The sequence below is a fragment of the Equus przewalskii genome, chromosome 27, assembly GCF_037783145.1.
Source record: "Equus przewalskii isolate Varuska chromosome 27, EquPr2, whole genome shotgun sequence".
Taxonomy (NCBI): Eukaryota; Metazoa; Chordata; class Mammalia; order Perissodactyla; family Equidae; genus Equus; species Equus przewalskii.
Genome location: NC_091857.1, coordinates 28209642 through 28228989, shown reverse-complemented (window position 1 = coordinate 28228989; position 19348 = coordinate 28209642). Strand labels below are relative to the sequence as shown.

Genomic DNA, 19348 nt, shown 5'->3' with positions numbered 1-19348 from the left:
TTCCTTCTTTCTAGCTTACCTGTCTACCTGCCTTCCTGCCTTCACTTACAGTTATGTCTCTGGTGCTATACTGTAGGATGTATCCAAATCTGAATAGTCGTGAGTCATTTCCTTACAGACGCTCCCATGTTTGGTTCTTTATATCCCCTTCATCCACAGATTTGATCCCTGGAACATTTCTTTCAAGATTTCCAATGAAGTATTTGAAATAGTTCCTAAGCATCCTCTTTTCAATAGCCTCTGTTTTCCTGGGAAACATACAAGTATTGCAGAGGAAAGGTATATATAGAGTATAGCTACACAGTGCTCCTCTTGAAGACGACATTGAGCTTCTCCTGGTGGATGGCCTGGATGGATGAAGGAGAGAGGAAGGGAAGATTCTGTAGTGTGTTCATTGCACATGGGTCCCCAAATTCAGCGGTCAGAGTTGACATGTTTTTCAGCCTCTGCTGATGGGGGCATGTTTCCTTTCATTTGGACCATGCATAAGTTAAGTAACATCTACAAGGCCATGGCAAGAATAAGGTAACTGGTTTTCTGACTTTTTTATTTTTATTTTTTTTGCTGAGGAAGATTCACCCTCGACTAACATCTGCTGCTAATCTTCCTCTTTTTGTATGTGGGCTGCCGCCACAGCATGGCCACTGACAGGTGAGTGGTGTAGGTCTGCGCCCAGGAACCAAACCTGGACCGATGAAGCAGAGTGTGTCAAAGTTAACCACTAGGCCACTGGAGCTGGCTCTTCTGCCTTTTTTTAGTGTGATAAGAGTTGTGTGTCAAAATCCAGCTTCAGGATTATCTGTGCAGTGTACTTTCTATGACCTTTGTCAGACATCCCAAGGGAATAATATTCCTGGCTGTGATATCAGACAGTGGGAGGCCTGTAGATGGGGTGGCTATTCCTGGATGCCTCTGAAGTCACACTTGGACAGTGGAGTCCTGTGGTTGTCGGGGAGTATGATTCTATTCAGGGATTGCATATAAAGCATCTGTTATGTTCCGGGTACTACGGTAAGTGCTGGGGATAAAGGAAGATGTGAGACACAGACTCTGCCCCTACGGTGCTTACAATCCAGTGTGTGAGGCAGACATGTAGTCACGCACAGGGAGAAGAGTGCAGTAGAGGCAGGATGAGAAGGATGTACAGAGCACAGAGCAGAGGAATGCCCATTGTGTTGCGATCTACCGGAGAGATGTTCTCTCCTGGTCACTGTCCTGAGTGTTTGGAGACTAGATCTGGGATCCTTAAACACCATCTGAGGACCTAATTCTGCTCACTTCCTGTTTTTGTCAAGCCTTTACATTTTTAAATGGTTGGGGAAAAGAATCGAAAGAAGAAGAATAAATCATAACGTGAAAATTGTATGAAATTGAAATTTCAGTGTTCAAGAATAAAGCTTTATTGGAACAAAGCCACATTGTTTGTTTTCGAATTGTCTATAGTTGCTTTTACGTTACAACAGCTGAGTTGGGTAGTCACAATGGAGACTGTGTCGCCTGTGGTGGTAGTCTGCTTGGCCGCCATAACAGAGTACCACAGATGGGGTGGCTTCAATGATATAAATTTATTTTCTCACAATTGTGGAGGGTAGAAGTCTGAGGCCAGGACGTCAGCAGGATCGATTTCTTCTGAGGCCTCTCTCCTTGGCCGTCTTTTCTCTGTGACCTCACATGGTCTTCCCTCTGTGACTCTGTGTCCTGGTTTTCTCTTCTTACAAGGACATCAGTCACATTGGATTAGGGCCCACTCATATGAGCTCATTTTAACTTAATTACTCCTTAAAGACTCGATCTCTGAATGCAGTCACATTCTGAGGTATTGGATGTTAGGACTGCAACATAGGAATTTGGGAGAACGCAGTTAAGCCCACAACACTTGCAAAGCATAAAAGGTTTATTCTCTGGCCTGTCATAGAAAAAATTTGCCCACTCTGGACTATGCCATTACTCAAGAATCATGGTGTGGTCTTCCTGTCCTCCTTCTTCCTCCCTCCATCAACACACACCTGCATAATTGTAACTGCCACTATTCTCTTCTCAGTCCATCCATCCATCCATCCATGGTTTTTGGTCATCAAAGTCTCAACTGCCTCAGGATTTGTTTATAGAGAATATAGGACTCTTACCAACAATTCCTATAGGTTGAGCTGTACTTTACTTTCCATCCATGGCTGATGTTCCAGTATTTTCTTGGTTCCACTATTCCACTCTCAAACACAGCTTCCTCTACTCCCCAACACTCACTCCAGTTGCTGTTTGCAAGACCCACGGGGTAGATATTCAGCAGCGGCCTTTGAAGAGTTTCTCATTGCATCCCAATTTTAGATTGAGAAATGCAGCCCCATGCATTAAGTTGTGAGCGAGCTCTCTACAAGCAATTTTATTTTTAAATGGCTCTTTACTTCACAGATTTCCTCCACCTGGGATGCTTTTAATTTTTTGTGGGTCATAGAAATGTAAAACAATGCAGTGCTGGGGCCTCTCGTCTGTCTCTGGGAACTGGGGACACTGAAGCTCGCCATGGAATTACTTAAGAAAGTGATTGGCTGGTGCAACTAGGAGTGCATTTTTACCTTCCTATAAAATGCTGAAATTACTACTTTGTTATCAAGAGAATGGAGAAATGTATGAAGTCAATGCAAATGACGCCTGCAGGGGTAAATGTTCGCCCGTGTTGTCATGGAGCTGTTTTGCTCTACACTTTTCCTCACGGCCTTCTTTCTTGAAATCGAACACCACTGATCTCTCTGGAAGCAAAATGCTGCAGAAATATACAGGAAGAGGTTTTTTTTCTTTCTTTCTATGGTTCCATTGCGTGTTGTGTGGTTTCAGAGGCACTTCCTTTGGTTGCCCCAAGCGGGGAGTTTCCTCCAAACCAGAGAGCTTTCTTTTGGAAGAGCTCTAAGATCATAATCTGGATTCTGCAAAAGCACCTCCAGTCACTGCTCTGTTTTCACTTCTTCATTTGGGGGTGATCAGCATTCTCATAGAAGAGAGAAAAATCGAAGACATTCATCGTGTGCTCATTCAACATTGGGAAAATGGAGAGTAAGGATTAAATAAAGAAAGAAATAAGGAACTAGGGAGAAGACGCATAAGGTACAGTATTAAAAGAAATAGGGACTCACAAAATATCTTTTCACAGACGTGGTATGGAGGTGTGCTGGGGATCACAGGGGCGGATCTTTTTGCTTCTTACCCAAGCAAAACAGCAACATCAACAATAAAACCATAAAAAATACCCCACAAAAGAATGTAAGGAGATTAACTAATTGCATATCTGGAATGTTATAGAAAGAGGAAGTGTGTCTGGAAAGTTCAAGGAAGATCAAGGAGGCCGAGGGTGGCTAGTGGCATAAGTAAGAGGAGGTCAGAGAGGTAATGATGAGGCCCCAGCAAGAGATGACAGGCTTGGTGGGCTTTTTTAAGGAGTCTGGCTTTTACCCCTGGATCGAGCAGAGGAGTGATGTCATCCGATTTGCAAATTAAAAGGACCCCCCTCCCACGCCCCCCCTCCCCCCCCCCACCTCCTGGGATGAGATGGACGATAGAGGGGCAAGAACAGAAAGGGAGGACTTGTTAGAAACAGGAAGACTTTGCTGGAGTCCAGTAGAGAGAGGATGGTGGCTCAGGTTATAGTGGCAGCAGTGGAGGTGTTGAGAAGTGATTTAGATTTAGGTCGGGGGAGAAAAGCATATTTTCCTACCTATGGAAATGCTCCAGTAGAAAAAGGGGAGGAGGGAGAGGAAATTGAGGGAAGATTGTCCTTGAGTGGAAGGAGGAGGGATGTTTAGGGTCTAGTCACAGGTGAAGAGGTTGGTTTTGGATAGGACTAGGTCTATCTATGGTCACAGGGAGGAAGGCAGAGTATAGGGGTGCAGATAGGTGCTTATCGCTGAATATATACGGTCTTGGAAGTTGTGGTAGTCCTCTCTGCTTCAGTTTTCTCAGAGAAGTAGGACAAAAGATCATCAGCTGAGAAGAAAGATGGGGAGAGACTGTTGGGCATTCGGGAAGAGAAGAGTAAATGTGAACTTCATAGGTCGGGAGTGAATGGACTGGGAACATTGGTGTGAGATGTCCGATTTCATTTAGGGGCACACTTGAGGTTGGTGGTCATGAGTTTAAAGTGAGACCAGCGGGTTCTTTTGGGTTTTTTTCCTAGCCTCAGTCAACTGTCTGGGTGCAGGTGCGAGCTGGGCACTGTTGGATTTAACCAGGTTGGTATATTTGCCGAACAGATGTGACCGAATAATAACGGGGCAACGGAGTGGACGGAGGGAACTTAATGATAGACTGAGGCAGAGCGTGAGGCACAGGCTGTGGGAGCTGGCGAAAGGTGGAGGCATGGTTGGTCTTGGGGTCTGAGAGGGAGTGGTCTGGAATGACGGGAGGTGGTGAGCCAAGGGGGGGACGCGTGCTGTTGCCTACGTACGGAGGGGTTATTGGTATCTTTCCCTCTTTTTGTTAACCTTCCTGCATATTTCAGAGATTTAGCATGCAATGTCTTGAAAATTCTTAGTGAGTGTTATGGCATAAGGTGAAAAGCCCAAATATTTGTGTATTATTGGACTAAAGGTATATTTCTCCCTTGCTCCCTATTTCTCTTATTGTTATTGGCAGTCAGAATGAAGGGGCAAAGGACTTTGCTTCTATAGCTTAAGGCAAGATCTCAGACTTGGGCGATTGGGATCATGTTTCTGGTCTTTTTATCATCATGTGGGTGGACTCCATTTAAGTCAACAAATATTTGTTGAGGGTCTACCATGCACCAAGCGCTCTTCTAGGTACCCGAGATAGAGTTGGGAGCAAAATGGCTAGAAGTCCCTGCCCTTGTAGGGTACACATTGTAGTGGGGGAGAGAAACAATAAACAAGACAAATAGTAAAATAAGAAAATATTTAGGGGCCTGCTCCGTGGCCTAGTGGTTAAGTTCGCACACTCCACTGTGGCGGCCCAGGGTTCGGATCCTGGGTGCGGACATGGCACCGCTCATCAGGCCACGTTGAGGCGGTGTCCCACATCCCACAACTAGAAGGACCTGCAACTAAGATATACAACTATGTACAGGCGGGGTTTGGGGGGTAAAGCAGAAAAAAAAGAAAAAAGAAAAGAAAATATTTAGTATGTGTGTAAAGGAGAAAAAAATACAAGAGGGAAGTGAAAAAATGTGCCGGGGGGAGCAGTGGTGATGGAGGTGTGGGGATAGTAGCTGAGAGGACCTCACTGAGAAGACGACCTTGAACAAAGACCTCAAGTCTAAGGTCACATGTATACTTGGGACAAAGCAAGTCCCCACGGGAGCAAATAGCGCAAGTTGGCACCATGTCCTTATGAAAACAAAAACCCATCCTAATGCCAAAGATCAAGCTTATTGGCCTTTGTTTATTGGTTATTGAAAATGAATGAGTCAATAGGAACCCTGCATGTGCTAATATACGTCTGTGAGACTGGAAATGGGCAGTTCACGAACAGCTTTATTTTGGGGGTGGGGGCTGTCTGGTGGGTGTTCCTTCGAGAGACTGCTGACCTCAGACCCAGCCAACCTGACTAATTCTTGCCTATGGAAAGTTATGTGTGTAAGGGATTACAGCTGTTCTTTAATGGGCTGAGTTCATCTGTGGCCAGAAAAAAGAACAAAGGCTCTCAGGGCGCAGGGCTTTGGGAGGAGTGAGAAGTCTGAATCATAAGCCAGAGCCTCAGCAAGGTGTGTGAATTTGTTGAAGCTGAGAAACGTACAAGCCAAAGATGGCTTATCTTGGTCCCAGCCAGCCCACAGCAAGGATTCTCAGTTTGACAGGATCGCATTGCTGCGATCCACTGATGAGAAATTCCTTTTCTTGAAACCAGATAGCTGGGAGTAGAGGGCTGAGCTTTGGTGTTTCAGGTGATCTGGTGAAATGTTTGTCAACCTGCTTGCATGAACCTTCCCCACACTGACTGGTGCGCGAGTGTTACTCTTGGTGCCTGAGCCAAGAACGGTGTCATCCTGTGAGTCACCTGCTGTGTTGTACTGGGAAGTCTGGGAGAGTGCAAGCTGGTTGAGCTTGAGCAAGAGTCTGTCCATGATGTATTTCTTTTGATTGGGAACCAACATTGTAAAATAGGTGAATATAATATATCCACCCTATGGTTAATTATCTCCGTCCAGACCTTGAACTTTCCTCTTTGTAGGAGATCTTGATTCTGCGAAAAGGCTCAGTGAATCCATTTACAAATTTCCTGCACATACGTTATGCATATTCTTTGCCTGTTGCCCAATTTAATTTGCTCATCTTAGATACCTTGTTTGGTTATCTTTCTCAGACGAAGTGGTGATTGCCGTCCAGGAGCTTCATGACGAACCCTAAAATATGTTGCTTGCCTGCTACATGTGGCCTTGAGAGGGGAATGAGGGACCTCGTGACTAAGGGCAGCCTTTGGCAATCAGACTCGGCCCTCTGACTGTGTGAGCCCAGAACCTGTGAATACTAAAGGTGATGGTAATAACGAACACAAACACAGTGAACGTGAGGATGCTCAGGTTGATGACGATGATGAGATGATAGCCCAAATGCAGCAGAGGTGGACAAGAGCTGGGGTCCCATCCTCAGTGACAGCAGATTAGAATTTCAGACCTGCCTCCTACATGTTGAACAGCTTTGGGCAGTTTGCTTAAACTCTCTGTGCTTCAGTTTCTTTATCTGTAAAATGGGTCTAGTCATAGTACTTTGTAGAGATGTCATGAGGACTAGGTACAGAAATGGATGAGCAGCCCCCAGCCCCGAGGTTTTCAGAGTGAGTACTCAGGAAATGTCAGTGACTCCTTACACAGCCTCCCAAGGGAAATGCTATTATATCCCCATTTTACAGATGAAGGACTGAGGCTTTTCAGAGATGGTCACAGTTTTGTGACTAGAAAAGGAATTTCCGGCCAGTCCAGGTCTGTTAAATGTGTAAAATGTGGTCTGTTAAAATGTGTGCCATTTAATATTTTCAGTGGGTAACTTGACTTTGATTTAGTTCCTCCATTCCTATGGTTCTGGACTCAGATTCAACCCTTTTGGTTTCTTGTTGTGCTTTGAAATTTGGGCTTGGGATTGGCTGGTGGAAGCAGATGCACGTGAGAGAGATTTCCTATAGGTGTGACACCCAGCATGCTGCGAAAGCTCTTGATGTGAAAAGGTATGCCTTGTTTTATCTTCATAATTACAAAAGATTTCATTTAATAGGTTAGACAATCCAATTTTATCTCTTACATTAAGAGAAAATCGCTCTTTTAGGTGTGCGATTAAGATCATGGTGATGCGACAAGGAGAACAGGCACATTTTAAAGCTTGGTTAATGTGCTTAGATTAAAGTTTTGATTACTTTTGTTTTTAGCAACAGTATTTTGAAAACCTACATCTACCTGAACCAACAGGTTGAAAATGATAAAATGATGGTTTTTTCTTTTTCTTTCCCAAATCTTTAAAAAGAAATCATGGTAAAATAAATGTAACAAAATTTTCCATTTTTTGGAGCCGCCCCGTGGCCAAGTGGTTAAGTTCACGCGCTCCGCTTCCGCGGCCCAGGGTTTCACTGGTTCGGATCCTGGGCACGGACATGGCACCACTCATTAGGCCATGCTGAAGCGGCATCCCCCATGCCACAACTAGAAGGACCCACAACTAGAATATACAACTATGTACACACGGGGGCTTTGGGGAGAAAAAGCAAAAAAATAAAATCTTTAAAAAAAAAGAAAATTTTCCATTTTAACCATTTTTAAGTATACGGTTCAGTGGCATAAATTACATTCACAGTGTTGTACAATGATTACCACTATCTATGTCCCAAACTTTTTCATCGCTCTGAACAGAAACACTAACTATTAAGCAATAACTCACCATTCCCCTCTCTCCTCAGCTTCTCTTAACCTTTAATCTCCTTTTTATCTCTATCAATTTGCCTATTCTAGATATTTCACGTAAGTGGGATCATGCTGTAGTTGTCCTTTTGTGTCTGACTTCATCACTTAGCATAATGTTTTCATGGTTCATCCATGTTGTAGCATGTACCAGAACTTCATTCCTTTTAATGACTGAGTAATATTCCGTTGTCTGGATAGACCACATTTTGTTTATCCATTTATCTGTTGGTAGGTACCTGGGCTGTTTTCACCTTTTGCCTATTGGATTAATTCTGCAAGGAACGTTCATGTGCAAGTGAAAATGATGCTATGTTGTAGCATCTGTAGAGGCATATTTTAGTTTCTTGGGACTCCAGGAGTAGGACTTTTTTCTTCTTCTCCTTTTTTTTTGGTGAGGAAGATTGTCCCTGAGCTAACATCTGTGCCAGTCTTCCTCAATTTTGTATGTGGGAGGCTGCCACAGCATGGCTTGATGAGCGATGTATAGGTCTGCACCAGGGATCCAAACCCACGAACCTCAGGCTACTGAAGCAGAGCACGCAAACTTAACCACTCTGCCCCCAGACTGGCCTGTAGTAGGACTTTCTTAATTGAGGGAGTCCTTGTTTTTGCCATGGCTCCTTGGGCATGTATGAATTTGTCCCATGCCTCCACCAGGCTTCCCCCGATGTCTTGCCAAGGCTACCACTATAATTTGTTTGGGAGGATGCTGGCTGCTGGTGAATCAGACTGCCTTCAGCCGTCCCAGCATGACTGCGTCCTTCCAGCCAGAGTCTCCAAGCCTCTTGTTTGCTTGTCTGGGATGGAGCCAAGAAAGTTGTCCTGCACCCAGTTATTATGGTTTGCTTATTAGTTTTAGATGGGCTCAATTTATATCGATTTTTATTTATATGTGCCTTTTGTACTGCGTCGGGGCCCAAAATGATATATGCGTATACTACATATAATGTTTATTTTAGGGATTTTTTTTTTTTTTAAATTTAAGGAGGTAATAATTGAGATGGTGGAACATACAGCAGATTTGTTGCAGTAGATCTGGGTCCTAGGCTGAATCTACCATTATTTTATCATGTGAGCCTGAGCAAGTCACTTAACCCTTCTGACTTCAGGCGAATGAGTGATTACTAAGACCCCCTTTCTGCTCTTACATTTATGAATCTATGACTCTTCATGTGTCTGTCGCCTGCTTAAGGTCATTGAATATTTTGAGATACAGGCTTGTTGTATTTCCTCACTGAAAATAATCTTTGCGTGTTGGATTTTTGTTTACATTAGGGAAAATGGCACCAAACACTCTTAGAGACCATAAAATCTAATGTCCGTCTTCTTGGGAGGGAGAGTGAGGCAAGTGAATTCTCACTAGCATGTTCCCCGTGACGTTAGAAGTTGCCTAATTTTAATTGATTATGTACCTATCACTAGTGGTGAACTCTGTAAGATGTCAGGTGTTAGAAAGGCATCTATGGGTGTGGTCCTTTTTACCTCACCATTGTAGGCAAGTGTTAGGTGTGTCCTTTTTATCTGCTTCACCTCTTTGCCGACCTCCCCTCCCTCCAATATGTTTTGGTCTGGAAAATGCTAAATGCCAATTACCAATGTATTTTAATATAACATAAAAATCAAAACTGTTCTCACCCATGAATAACAAAGACAAATGCTGTTATACTGGTTATCTTTGGTGAGTGCTAAGAGCCTGTGTGGCTCACCAGGTTGACCCTTACCAGGGGGCCTGCTGCTTCCCCAAATAGGGACTCAGTCGGGAGGACTCAAGAGGTCTCTCTCTGGCCCCAGGGTCTTGGAAGGACCCCACTTTCTCGTCTGGCACATAACTAGTGTCTGAACTATACTTTATCCATTACCAAAATAGCAATATCACCATGAAAACATCCAAAACATTCTAAACACTGACATAGTTTGAGATACAGGCTTGGCTTATTTCCTGATTAAAAATTGTCTTTGCATGGTTAGTTCCTCTTATCATTTAGGGAAAATGTTGGGCGTGTGCCCCAGACACAGCCCATCAACCCATGCCCCACGCTGTCAGTAGGCATCTATTTTGACCTCCCATTTTATTGAAGCGAGGCTAGGTGGCTTGCTGTAAGTTATTCATCTCATCGTTGGTAGAGCCTGGGCTGGAATAAGGTCTTCTTACTTCCTGTCCTTGCTTCTCCCATGACAAAATGAGGCCTCCCCAGTGGGAATGCTCCCTGACCTGGCTTTTTCAGCAGACTTTCTATCGGATTATGAGTTTATCCTGGCTACATATTCTTTGGAGAGAAGGCAGGACTGAAATTAGAAGTTGACTTCTTATCTTCTCACATTAATTTTCGGCATGATCTTACTGTGAGTACCAATAATAACTATTATTGTTTATTGCTGCCGAGCAGAGAGGTGTCTGAAAGATCCCACACTAGGGAAAACCCAGATGCTTCCACCCCCACAAACCACATGTACCTCTTGTGCAAGGCGCACAGGGCCCTTGGCACCAGCAGCCTCACTGTGTGTGTGGGCGGGACGGCATCTGGCCCCATATGGTTTATTGCTGGTTGATGCTAAGGGTTCATGGACTTTTCCTTTGCCTTCTTTGTTATCTTTGTCCTCTAGTTGCACTTCTTGCCTTTCCTCTTCACCCTTCAAGTTACAATCCTGGCTTCAGTTATAAGTATGTGAGCCACCAATAAGTCCTGAAACTCTTGACTTTGGCGTGTTAGATAAAAGTTGCTCTATAAGGAAATGTAATTTGAGGCAATGAAAGCACTGGGAGTTTTAAAATCATGGAAATATAGAATTGGAAGATAGAGCTAGGAAACCAGAGAAAATTAATTGGAATGTCATCATTTAATGGTTGAAGAAACTGAAGCTTCTGGATTTTAAAGAACTTACTACACATTGAGTTCCTGCAATGTATATTCTGGAGGTGGCATTTAAAGGCTATTGGAGTTTTCCTGGCCTCTTTTTGGCAGACTTTGTATTTTTCGGTCGAATTCTGCTTAATTGTTAGGCATTCAGTTTTCGGATAGAGAAAACTATGTTAAAAGTCTCTAAGTTTGGTTGGTGCAAGGTTTAATTTTAGCTCGTAAAACAGTCGCCAATCAGATCAAATTTAATGAGGGCCTGCACTTCACGAGCTTGCCTGTAAGGATGATCCTTGTTCTCGAACAGAGAAGGCAGACCTTGTCTAGGGCTCAGTCATGGGTTTTCAAACAGGTCGGTATTCCTGAGCAGATCCTCAGATCACCAAGCACGGGAGTGGGTGGGATGGATCCATATTTAGACTTTTCATCAGTTTCAAATAGGAAAAATTGATTTTGGCCATCAGTCGGTAGCCAACCGCAAAATGTATTCATGAAAAACTTCTCAAGGTCCCTAACGACACTGTGGGATTAATCGGATCTGCAGTTATGCTGGGGAATCATCTTTTTATTTGGATTCAGATAATTTGAGCGTGCTAATTAATTAACACCCCTGTGGGACTTCACCCGACTTGAGGAGAGCACTCTTTCTCCCCAGCGTCGCTGCTGAGAGGCTGTTGCCTGGTGACGTAGGGGATGGCAGGTTGGTGTGAGCACTTCTTCCCTGGTTCCAGGGAACCCTCCTTAGCCCCATGTGCGAGCTGGGAAGGGTGGAGGTAAGCTCATTGCAGGCGCTGGCATCAAATTCACAGACCCGTCAGCTCAGCTGATTGCAATGCTTTTGGGTAAAGCTGCCTCGGTTCCCGATCAAGTTGGTTCTGAAGACCCTGGAACAGAAATCCAGAAGATTCTTGCTTACGGAAGGCGTTTGTGTCATGGAGAACACAGTTTCAAAGGAACTTTGAAAGTCAGCTATTGCAGATCTAATATATAAAACAGCAAGTTAAAGACAGTTAAAATCTTTGGGGAAAATAAACTATCATTGTTTTTTGTTTCTGAGTGTAAATTCCGCTGACAAGGGGCAAGAGAGAAGTTTCACCCTTTGCGACTTTTTTCCCCACATACTAAATGTTGTTTTCCAACGTGTATTTATTTATTTATTACATAGTCCTTTTATGTCTGTTTAGCTAGCTTTTGTGTAAGTATTCATTAACAGTACAAATACCTTATAAGGGTGTCATGGCTCATTGTTTTCAAAATGTTTTTACATAAATCTTTTCATTTGTGGTAATATGTGATTATTTTTGTAACTCTTATCATTGAACATCGTCCTCACGTTTATCCTGATCTTGGGAAATTGTTAAAAACAAAAGTCAATTGTGCTCCCTCTACTGGTTGCATTTCTTTGGGACAGAAATATTGTACGTTCATACAGAAGGTCATTGCTTTGGGTCCGGCTCATAACTGTGCTCACATTTTCTTTTCCTAAATCCATATGACTTTTTAAAAGCAGCTAGTGGTATTTAAAACCACAGGTTAAGTAGGTGGTAACTTAAAGAGGGTTGGGGTGTCTTCCCTACCACCCATCAGTCTAGTGGTGTGTAGAGAGGAGCCAGAGCTTGGCATTCGTCTTTCTGTTATAGGAGTAAAGGCTTTGGTGCAAAGAGCCGCTCCCTTGTGAGGCTGGTGGCCACTGCCTGGGGACCTCTTAGGTTCTGATGTTGGTGGGCTTTACCTGTATCAGGTCAGCCCTTTTCACCCATGTCAGATCTTTCGAAATCTGTCAGCCACTGAATGAAACCAACAGGTTTTATATGTGCTCACAAGTTGCTCAGACTTCTGAACTCCAGGTACCCTGCGGATTCCTCCAGAAGCAGCTATAGGGGACTCTTTATTTTCAGGCCTGAGAGATGGGCAATGAGGTGAGGACTCGTTCAGTTCAATCCAACATGCATTTATTGCATACCCACCAGCCATTAGGCTTCAGGGGGATTCAAGGTAAGCAAACCCATTGCCCCCTGCCCTGCTCTTGAGAAACACTGAGCAACAACAGAAAAACTTGGGGCCTGCCCAGTAGCGCAGCGGTTAAGTTTGCATGTTCCGTTTCTCAGTGGCCTGGGGTTCACCGGTTCGAATCCCGGGTGCGGACATGGCACTGCTTGGCATGCCATGCTGTGGTAGGCATCCCGTGTATAAAGTAGAGGAAGATGGACACGGATGTTAGCTCAGGGCCAGGCTTCCTCAGCAAAAAAAGAGGAGGACTGGCAGTAGTTAGCTCAGGGCTAATCTTCCTCAAAAAAAATAAATAGAAAACAAAACAAAAACAGAAAAACTCTTCTGCCTGCCAAGCAGAAATTAAATAATATCAGAAAAAAGGGAAAAAAACGAAAAACATATATGGCATTCCAGTTAAAGAAATCCTTCTTAGGTAACGATGAGACCAGAAAACCTCTAGGAAAGATGTTTTCCCTTTAGAAGTCCTTTACCCTGACTGGTAGACTCTGTGGGTCCTCCATTCCTTTTCCTGTAAGTGATTTGTAACTTTCTTTTTGATAAGCTGTAATGAGATGAGATTAAACATCCTTCCTGTTCTCAATGGAGGTCTCCAGCTAGTGATTGTCAGCAGAGAAATGACTGATGGGTCCGTGATAAGCCTGCCTTTGTCTGTGTATCTTTCACTCTGCACACCACGCCTCCTTCCCCCAACTGTGCTATCTACGATTCTAACGCTGATACTGCGGCTTTATATCATCTTCCTTCCACTTCCTACTTGATTATCTTCATCCCAATTCAACATAAGTCATTAGCTTGATGAGTTGCATGGACCTGAGGCTCTGCCCCAAACCACTGAATGCTTTACTGCTTCTGACCCCATCTTTTAACTTTCTTCTGAGCTCCTATAGATGGTCCCAGCCATCAAAAACCGCACAGTGGAAAAGAAGAGGAAATGCTATTTTGTGTTTTTATAAGTCCCTGGAGAGTCTCTTCATAATGTTGACGATCATGTATAGAATAAATCAATTAAGTGACAGTTGACAGTGAAACCTCTATCTCAGGGTTTCTTACTAGCAGTGTTATTGGCATTTTGGCCTAGATAATTCTTTGCGGTGGATTTCCGGCGCATTTTAGGATGTTTTGCAACATCCTTGCCTTCTATCTGCTAGACGCCAGTAGCACTCCTAAGTTGTGACAACCAAAAATGTCTTCAGATATTGCCCACTATTCTCTAGGGGCAGTCACCTCCTATTAAGGACCACTCTTCTATCTAAACACTCCTCTCTTCGTTCTCCTCCTTCAGAAGTCTTCCTGGGCTTTCTTCTGTTCATTTACTTTGTTGATTTACCAAATAGTTACTAGATTTCTACTTATGCCACCCTCTGTGCAAGGTACGGGGAAAATAAAGATGAACTAGGCATGTCCTTCTTCGTGTTCATATATATATATATGCATGAATATATATATTTGAGTCAATTTTGAATGTATCATAGTTTCCACCATTTGGATTTTTATCATTATTATCTTGACAGCTCCCTTTTCTGAGTATTATTGCTCCTAGACCATAACTCCGGCAGGCATTTGAGTAATTAGGACTTCTATAATGAATGTTGTGTTTCTATTTCTGTAGCCTGTATCTTTGAGGAAAGCCCCTTGCATTGTGGGTCCGTATCCTTGCCTTTTGACACAGCCATTAACCTTGTAAAGTGATAATGCTCTATTAATCTGTCAATTTCACCCATGAATGCTTCAACTAGTTCAGATATGGCCTCCACTGTCATTCCAGATCTCCTATTTTCTGATTTCTTTCATTCTCGTTAGCCAGCCACCTGAGGCTCCATTTAACGTGTGGTCCTTTTTAGTTTTATTTAATGACACTTTTTTGGGGGGACCCAAGGTCAAGCCCAGCAGAAGGATGTTCATTGCATCGCTCTCTGGCAAGCTTTAAGTTAGCATCTTTCCTGTAGAATTTTTAGAAACTGATATAAAAATTGCTCACGGGAAATCAATTTATAGCAGTTATTTTTCCAGGAGGAGAGAGAGAGGGATGTATTTCGGGCATGCATTTACAGATGGCTTCAACTGTTTTGGTAATTTTAATTTTTTATGTTGCATAGCGAGTACTTGGGGGTTCATTATATTATTTTCACACATTTTGTATATGTGAAATATTTAAGTTTTAAAGGAAAGCTAGCCAGTCGAAAGTTCGCTTTTGCTCTTCTGTCCTCCACCGTTTTAAAACAGATGTTTAGTAATTAGGCATCCGCTTGCTAAACTACCCACATTCCTGCGCATGAAGACGGAGTGCATGCAATTATTTAAGATTTCTAGCCTTTTAAATCCTGTAAGAAATACTGCCTTCTTGCTCTGTGCTGTGGAAAACAATCTGACAGGCACTCATGCTTTCCGCAGGGCGACCAGGTTCATCTGTAAAATGGTTAAAACCTGTTAGGAATAAATTTCCCCCAAGGATGCCAGGCGCAGTGTGCCGGGACTGAATGACAGCCCGCCTGAGTTCTCGGCGTTGCGAATGCCAAAGGGAAGAATTAAATTGGAGAAGGGGGAGGAGTGGAGGGAGGCGACGGTGGGTGGGGAGGAGCGACAAACCCTCTGCAACACACCCAAATGACCAGATTCATCATAGCATGAAACTTCGCAAGTTACGCCCACTCCCGCTGCCAGAAGGCTCTGCTTCCTCATTTCTGTTACTGGAAGTTTGAGAGATGTGAGGCAAGACGGGAGAAGCATGTGCGCCTCGCCGAGCGGTGGTGAGCTTGAATTTTAAAATCGATCCTTTCCACCGGCTAATTTCTTTGTGTGGGGTGGGGTGGGGTGGGGTGGGGTGGGGAGGGCAAGCCGCCGAGGGTGGCTCTGGAGAAGCAGAGGCCAGCTGAGAGCCCCGAGCGAGCTCTGCAGCCGCGGCGGGGGGACCGGTGCGCCCGGAGACCCTCCAGCTGCAGGTCCGCGCTGCGCCCAGGCTGCCCGGGGATGCCGCCCACGTCATTTCTGGCTCCGGGATAAAGGGGGTTCGTGCTTTGAAAGCGCTTCACCTTTCCCTGCTTGCCCCCTGTAACCAAGCATTGTCCGGGATACGGGGTGGGGAGGGAGGGAGGCTGGAATCACGTTCCCACCAAAGACGCATCCAGTCCCGGGCTCTCCTTCTGCGCGTTCAGTGGTTACAGGTCACTGTCGTTGAAAGTGAACCCCGTGAAAGGCTTGAGATTCAGGTGAGGAAAACTTCCGAAGGAATATTCTGAAGCCCTGGCGCCCGACAGGCTCCTGCACGGGTGTTCTGGAGTGAGGCATCGGAAGTCTCGGGTTTCTCATTAATTTTGCGTCTGATTAAATTATTTCAGCTCAAGGCTTCCTGGCCATTGAGGTGTTATATGTTTATCCGGACCTTTTGGGGGGAAATGTTAGTCTTTTTCTGGCAGCTGGTTTATCCTCTGATTGCCTAAGTCAATTTTGGGTGGGGTGGGGAGAGGAAGTTTGGATGGAGGATGGCACTAGGGTTAGGATCACTGCAAGCCACGCTCAATATGTACCAACAAACGGGAGAGCTGGCCAGTGGTAAACTGTCTCCCCAAGCTTGTTCAGGTTTTGTTTTGACCCCCAGAAGGAGCCTTCATTTGGCATGTGTGGTATTTACTGGCTGTGTGGGGTCAGATGGAGGCTTTTGGGTTAACTTTTACCTATGTCACCTATTTCGTATCTGATCAGCTAGTTATGCAGAGCAGTGGGAGCTCTGTGTGTGTGTGTGTGTATTTTGTGAGCTAATCCTTCATAAGAATTTTTGGAGAATTGTCTTACTTTTACGGCAAGAAACTAAGGTGAAGAAAGGTGTGGCTCTTATATTTACAGGAAAGCAAATTTCATTTAAAAGTGTTTCTCCCGGTTCTGGGGAGGACGCCATCAGGGGGATGTTAGTAGCTGATGCTGTCATTCTCCTAACACCAGAGTGGAACAGCCTGGCTTTCTCCCCTTGAACGTCGGGGCTCAGGGAACAGGTGGCTGTGGCCACAGTTTTCCTTAGCTTGCTTTCACCTTCCAGCTTCCCTGAAGTTAACAGACAGAAGTGAAATGAAGTTGCTTTTAAACTAAACCAGACACACCCCAGGGAAGAACAGCAGGTTTTGCACAGCTGTCATAACTGCTAGAGCCCTGTGTTCTAGCTCGTTGTGGGCTCATGAAAGAACTTGGCAGGTAGATATGAACTTGATGCTGACAGGGGGTGTGTGCCTCCCCACCCCCCAGGGAAGCTTTGCCAACTCACTCAACAGGAAAGACAACCAAGTTGGGTCTTGTGATAGTGTTGGTGAAACTGACTAATAGACTCTTGTTCATGGAGTTTATGGAACAATAATCCTCAGAGAAAAGGGAATATATTATTCATAAAGGTTTTTAGACGTTGTCACATGGGATGGTTAGAGGACATCATCCTGCAGACGTTTGAAATTGGATTAATTCTACTATATACCTGTGCAGGTGTGAGAGAAAGTTACAATTTCTGTCATTATTTATTTACTTTTTGGGTCTCCTTATGTCTCCCATAAATAACCTGGTTTGGCTCTGGCTGTTTGTATTGTTCTTTTAAATTGCAGATTCAATTTGTTTAATAGAAATAGGACCAGTAAGATGAACTTGTTTTTAGTAACTGTTTTTTTATAGGCATTTTCCCGTTTCGTGTAAATTTTTAAATTTATTGTTAACAAAGTTGCACATAACTTCCTTCTATAAAATTTTTAAAGACTATAGTCTGTAGAACATTTCCTTTCTCATTCCTGGCATTGGTTGTTTGTGCCTTTTTTTCTTTTCCTCTTGATCAGTCTTGCTAATGTATTAGCGATTTCATTGGTCTTTTGAAAGAACGAGCTTTGGATTTGGTTTGTATTGTATGAAGCATAAACAAGCACTAGCTCCCCTTTTTAAGTTCACATGTGTTTAAAATATTCTGCCCTGTGGAACTCTGTCAAAAAAGATTTTAAGTCTTTAAAACTTAAGTAGCTGAATCTCCAAGCAGGAGGAAGGAGGAAGACATTATGTATTTATCTTTATGTGTCTTTGACATAATGTTTTTCAGTTTTGTTAAGACATACCGTGTGTTCTTGCGTATCATACGCGTTGGACCAGATTGTTCTAAGGTGGGTTTTGTATATTCACTCGGGCACGCCCTGTGAAATTGTTTTGGAAACATCTAAGTAGAATTTACATGAGACTTATGGGTAATTTAATGTGAATTGTAGGTGCTTTGAACCCACTTGACAATACGGATTTACTTTGTACCAGGGCAGAGCAAATTTGCTGTAATGACTGAGGAAGAATGTTTCATTTTGGTTCATATTTAATGCATGAGTCTTGGCATCTTAAAGTTTTCTCAGAAAATCTTTCTAAGTATGTGGCGGTATAAGAACAAGAACTTTGGAGTCAGAAAGAGCTGGGTTTGAATTCCTGCTCTGCCACTTTTAGCTCTGTGGCCTCAGGAAAGTTGTCTAACCTCTCTGAGCTTACATTTCCCCTACGGTGAGATGGAAAAAATGAAAACTGCTTTGGGGGGCTGTCGTGAGATTTCTCTGTGAGTATTCATGGAAGGGACCCATCTTGTGGTTTGGCACAAAGTAGGCACTTAATAAATTCTAGTACATTGAGTGTTTTCCTCTCCTACCCTTTCTTGTCATCCAACCCCATAACTTCTCTCAGTGCTTTCCTTCCAGAGATGTGAAAGGTTATTGCAATAGAATAAAACAAAACTACTTCTCCCACTTTTTGTCTCTTCGTTATGGGCACATGGGATTACCAGGGTAGCTTTCCATATTTTCATCTTATCCTGGTTGGTTGGTGGTAAGCTGGCTGTGTATATTTCCCTTCCAATTTTTATCTTACCTTCCTGGGATTATTTTTATTTTTTTTTCTTTAGTTCATCTCACCTCCTTGAGGGTCTCAGTGCTCTATTCTTGTTTCTTTCTTTCTTTCCTCCCTCCCTCCCTCCCTTCCTTCCTCCCTTTGTCCCTCCCTCCCTCCCTCTCTTCCTTTTTCGCTATCTTTACCGTAGAAATGAAATGGGTACAAAGCTCAAAACTTGGCCAAGACGGGCATGTAAGTGAATGGGGTTGCTTTTATGAAGGCAAAGTTTGTTAAATGTAGTTACTCCAGAATTTAACTGGGAGATAAATTTTACTGTTGATTGCCAATGTTGATTTTGTATTGCCATTGCGTTTTCTGAGACTTTTTCCAGAGCTTGGAGTCCCTCGGTACTTTGGGGGGAAGTGTGGATTGTTCCACGCTATGGCTGACCTCATCCCCAGGATGGGAAGTGAAAAGCATAGGGCGGAGGAGGTTGGCTGGTTAATATTCCTCCACAAAGGAATACACGGCGTTATTGAAGTCGCCCAACCTTAATCCACTTGTTCTCCCTGGGGCTTGTCAATTGAAAAGGTCCTGGGGAATAGAGGGCATAATTAGTTAATATTTGTTTAGCTGCTGAGTATGGCAAGGGGCTGAACTGGGGATGGGAAGGGAATGTGAGCTGGGAAAAGGCTTTACGGGGCTGTGCGGACATCACTCGCTGCTCTGCCCAGAGACAGACTGAGTCTTGGTTTACATTTCGTGCAGT

The 19348-nt window shown here is 43.8% G+C and overlaps 1 protein-coding gene across 12 annotated transcripts in view; it reads left to right on the top strand.

The window, feature by feature from the left end:
- The window catches only part of TIAM1 (TIAM Rac1 associated GEF 1), a 352305-nt gene that overhangs the window by 151347 nt on the left and 181610 nt on the right, over positions 1–19348 (top strand). For 2 of the 12 annotated variants that reach the window (XM_070597273.1, XM_008519514.2), the window contains exon 1: positions 15229–15506. The exons of 7 other annotated variants lie outside the window; for them this stretch is intronic. The gene's annotated coding sequence lies outside the window, so the exon portion shown is untranslated. Of the gene's footprint in view, positions 1–15228; positions 15507–15800; positions 15966–19348 lie in introns of those variants that run through there. 3 more of the 12 variants (XM_070597275.1, XM_070597266.1, XM_070597272.1) reach the window with 2 other exon arrangements.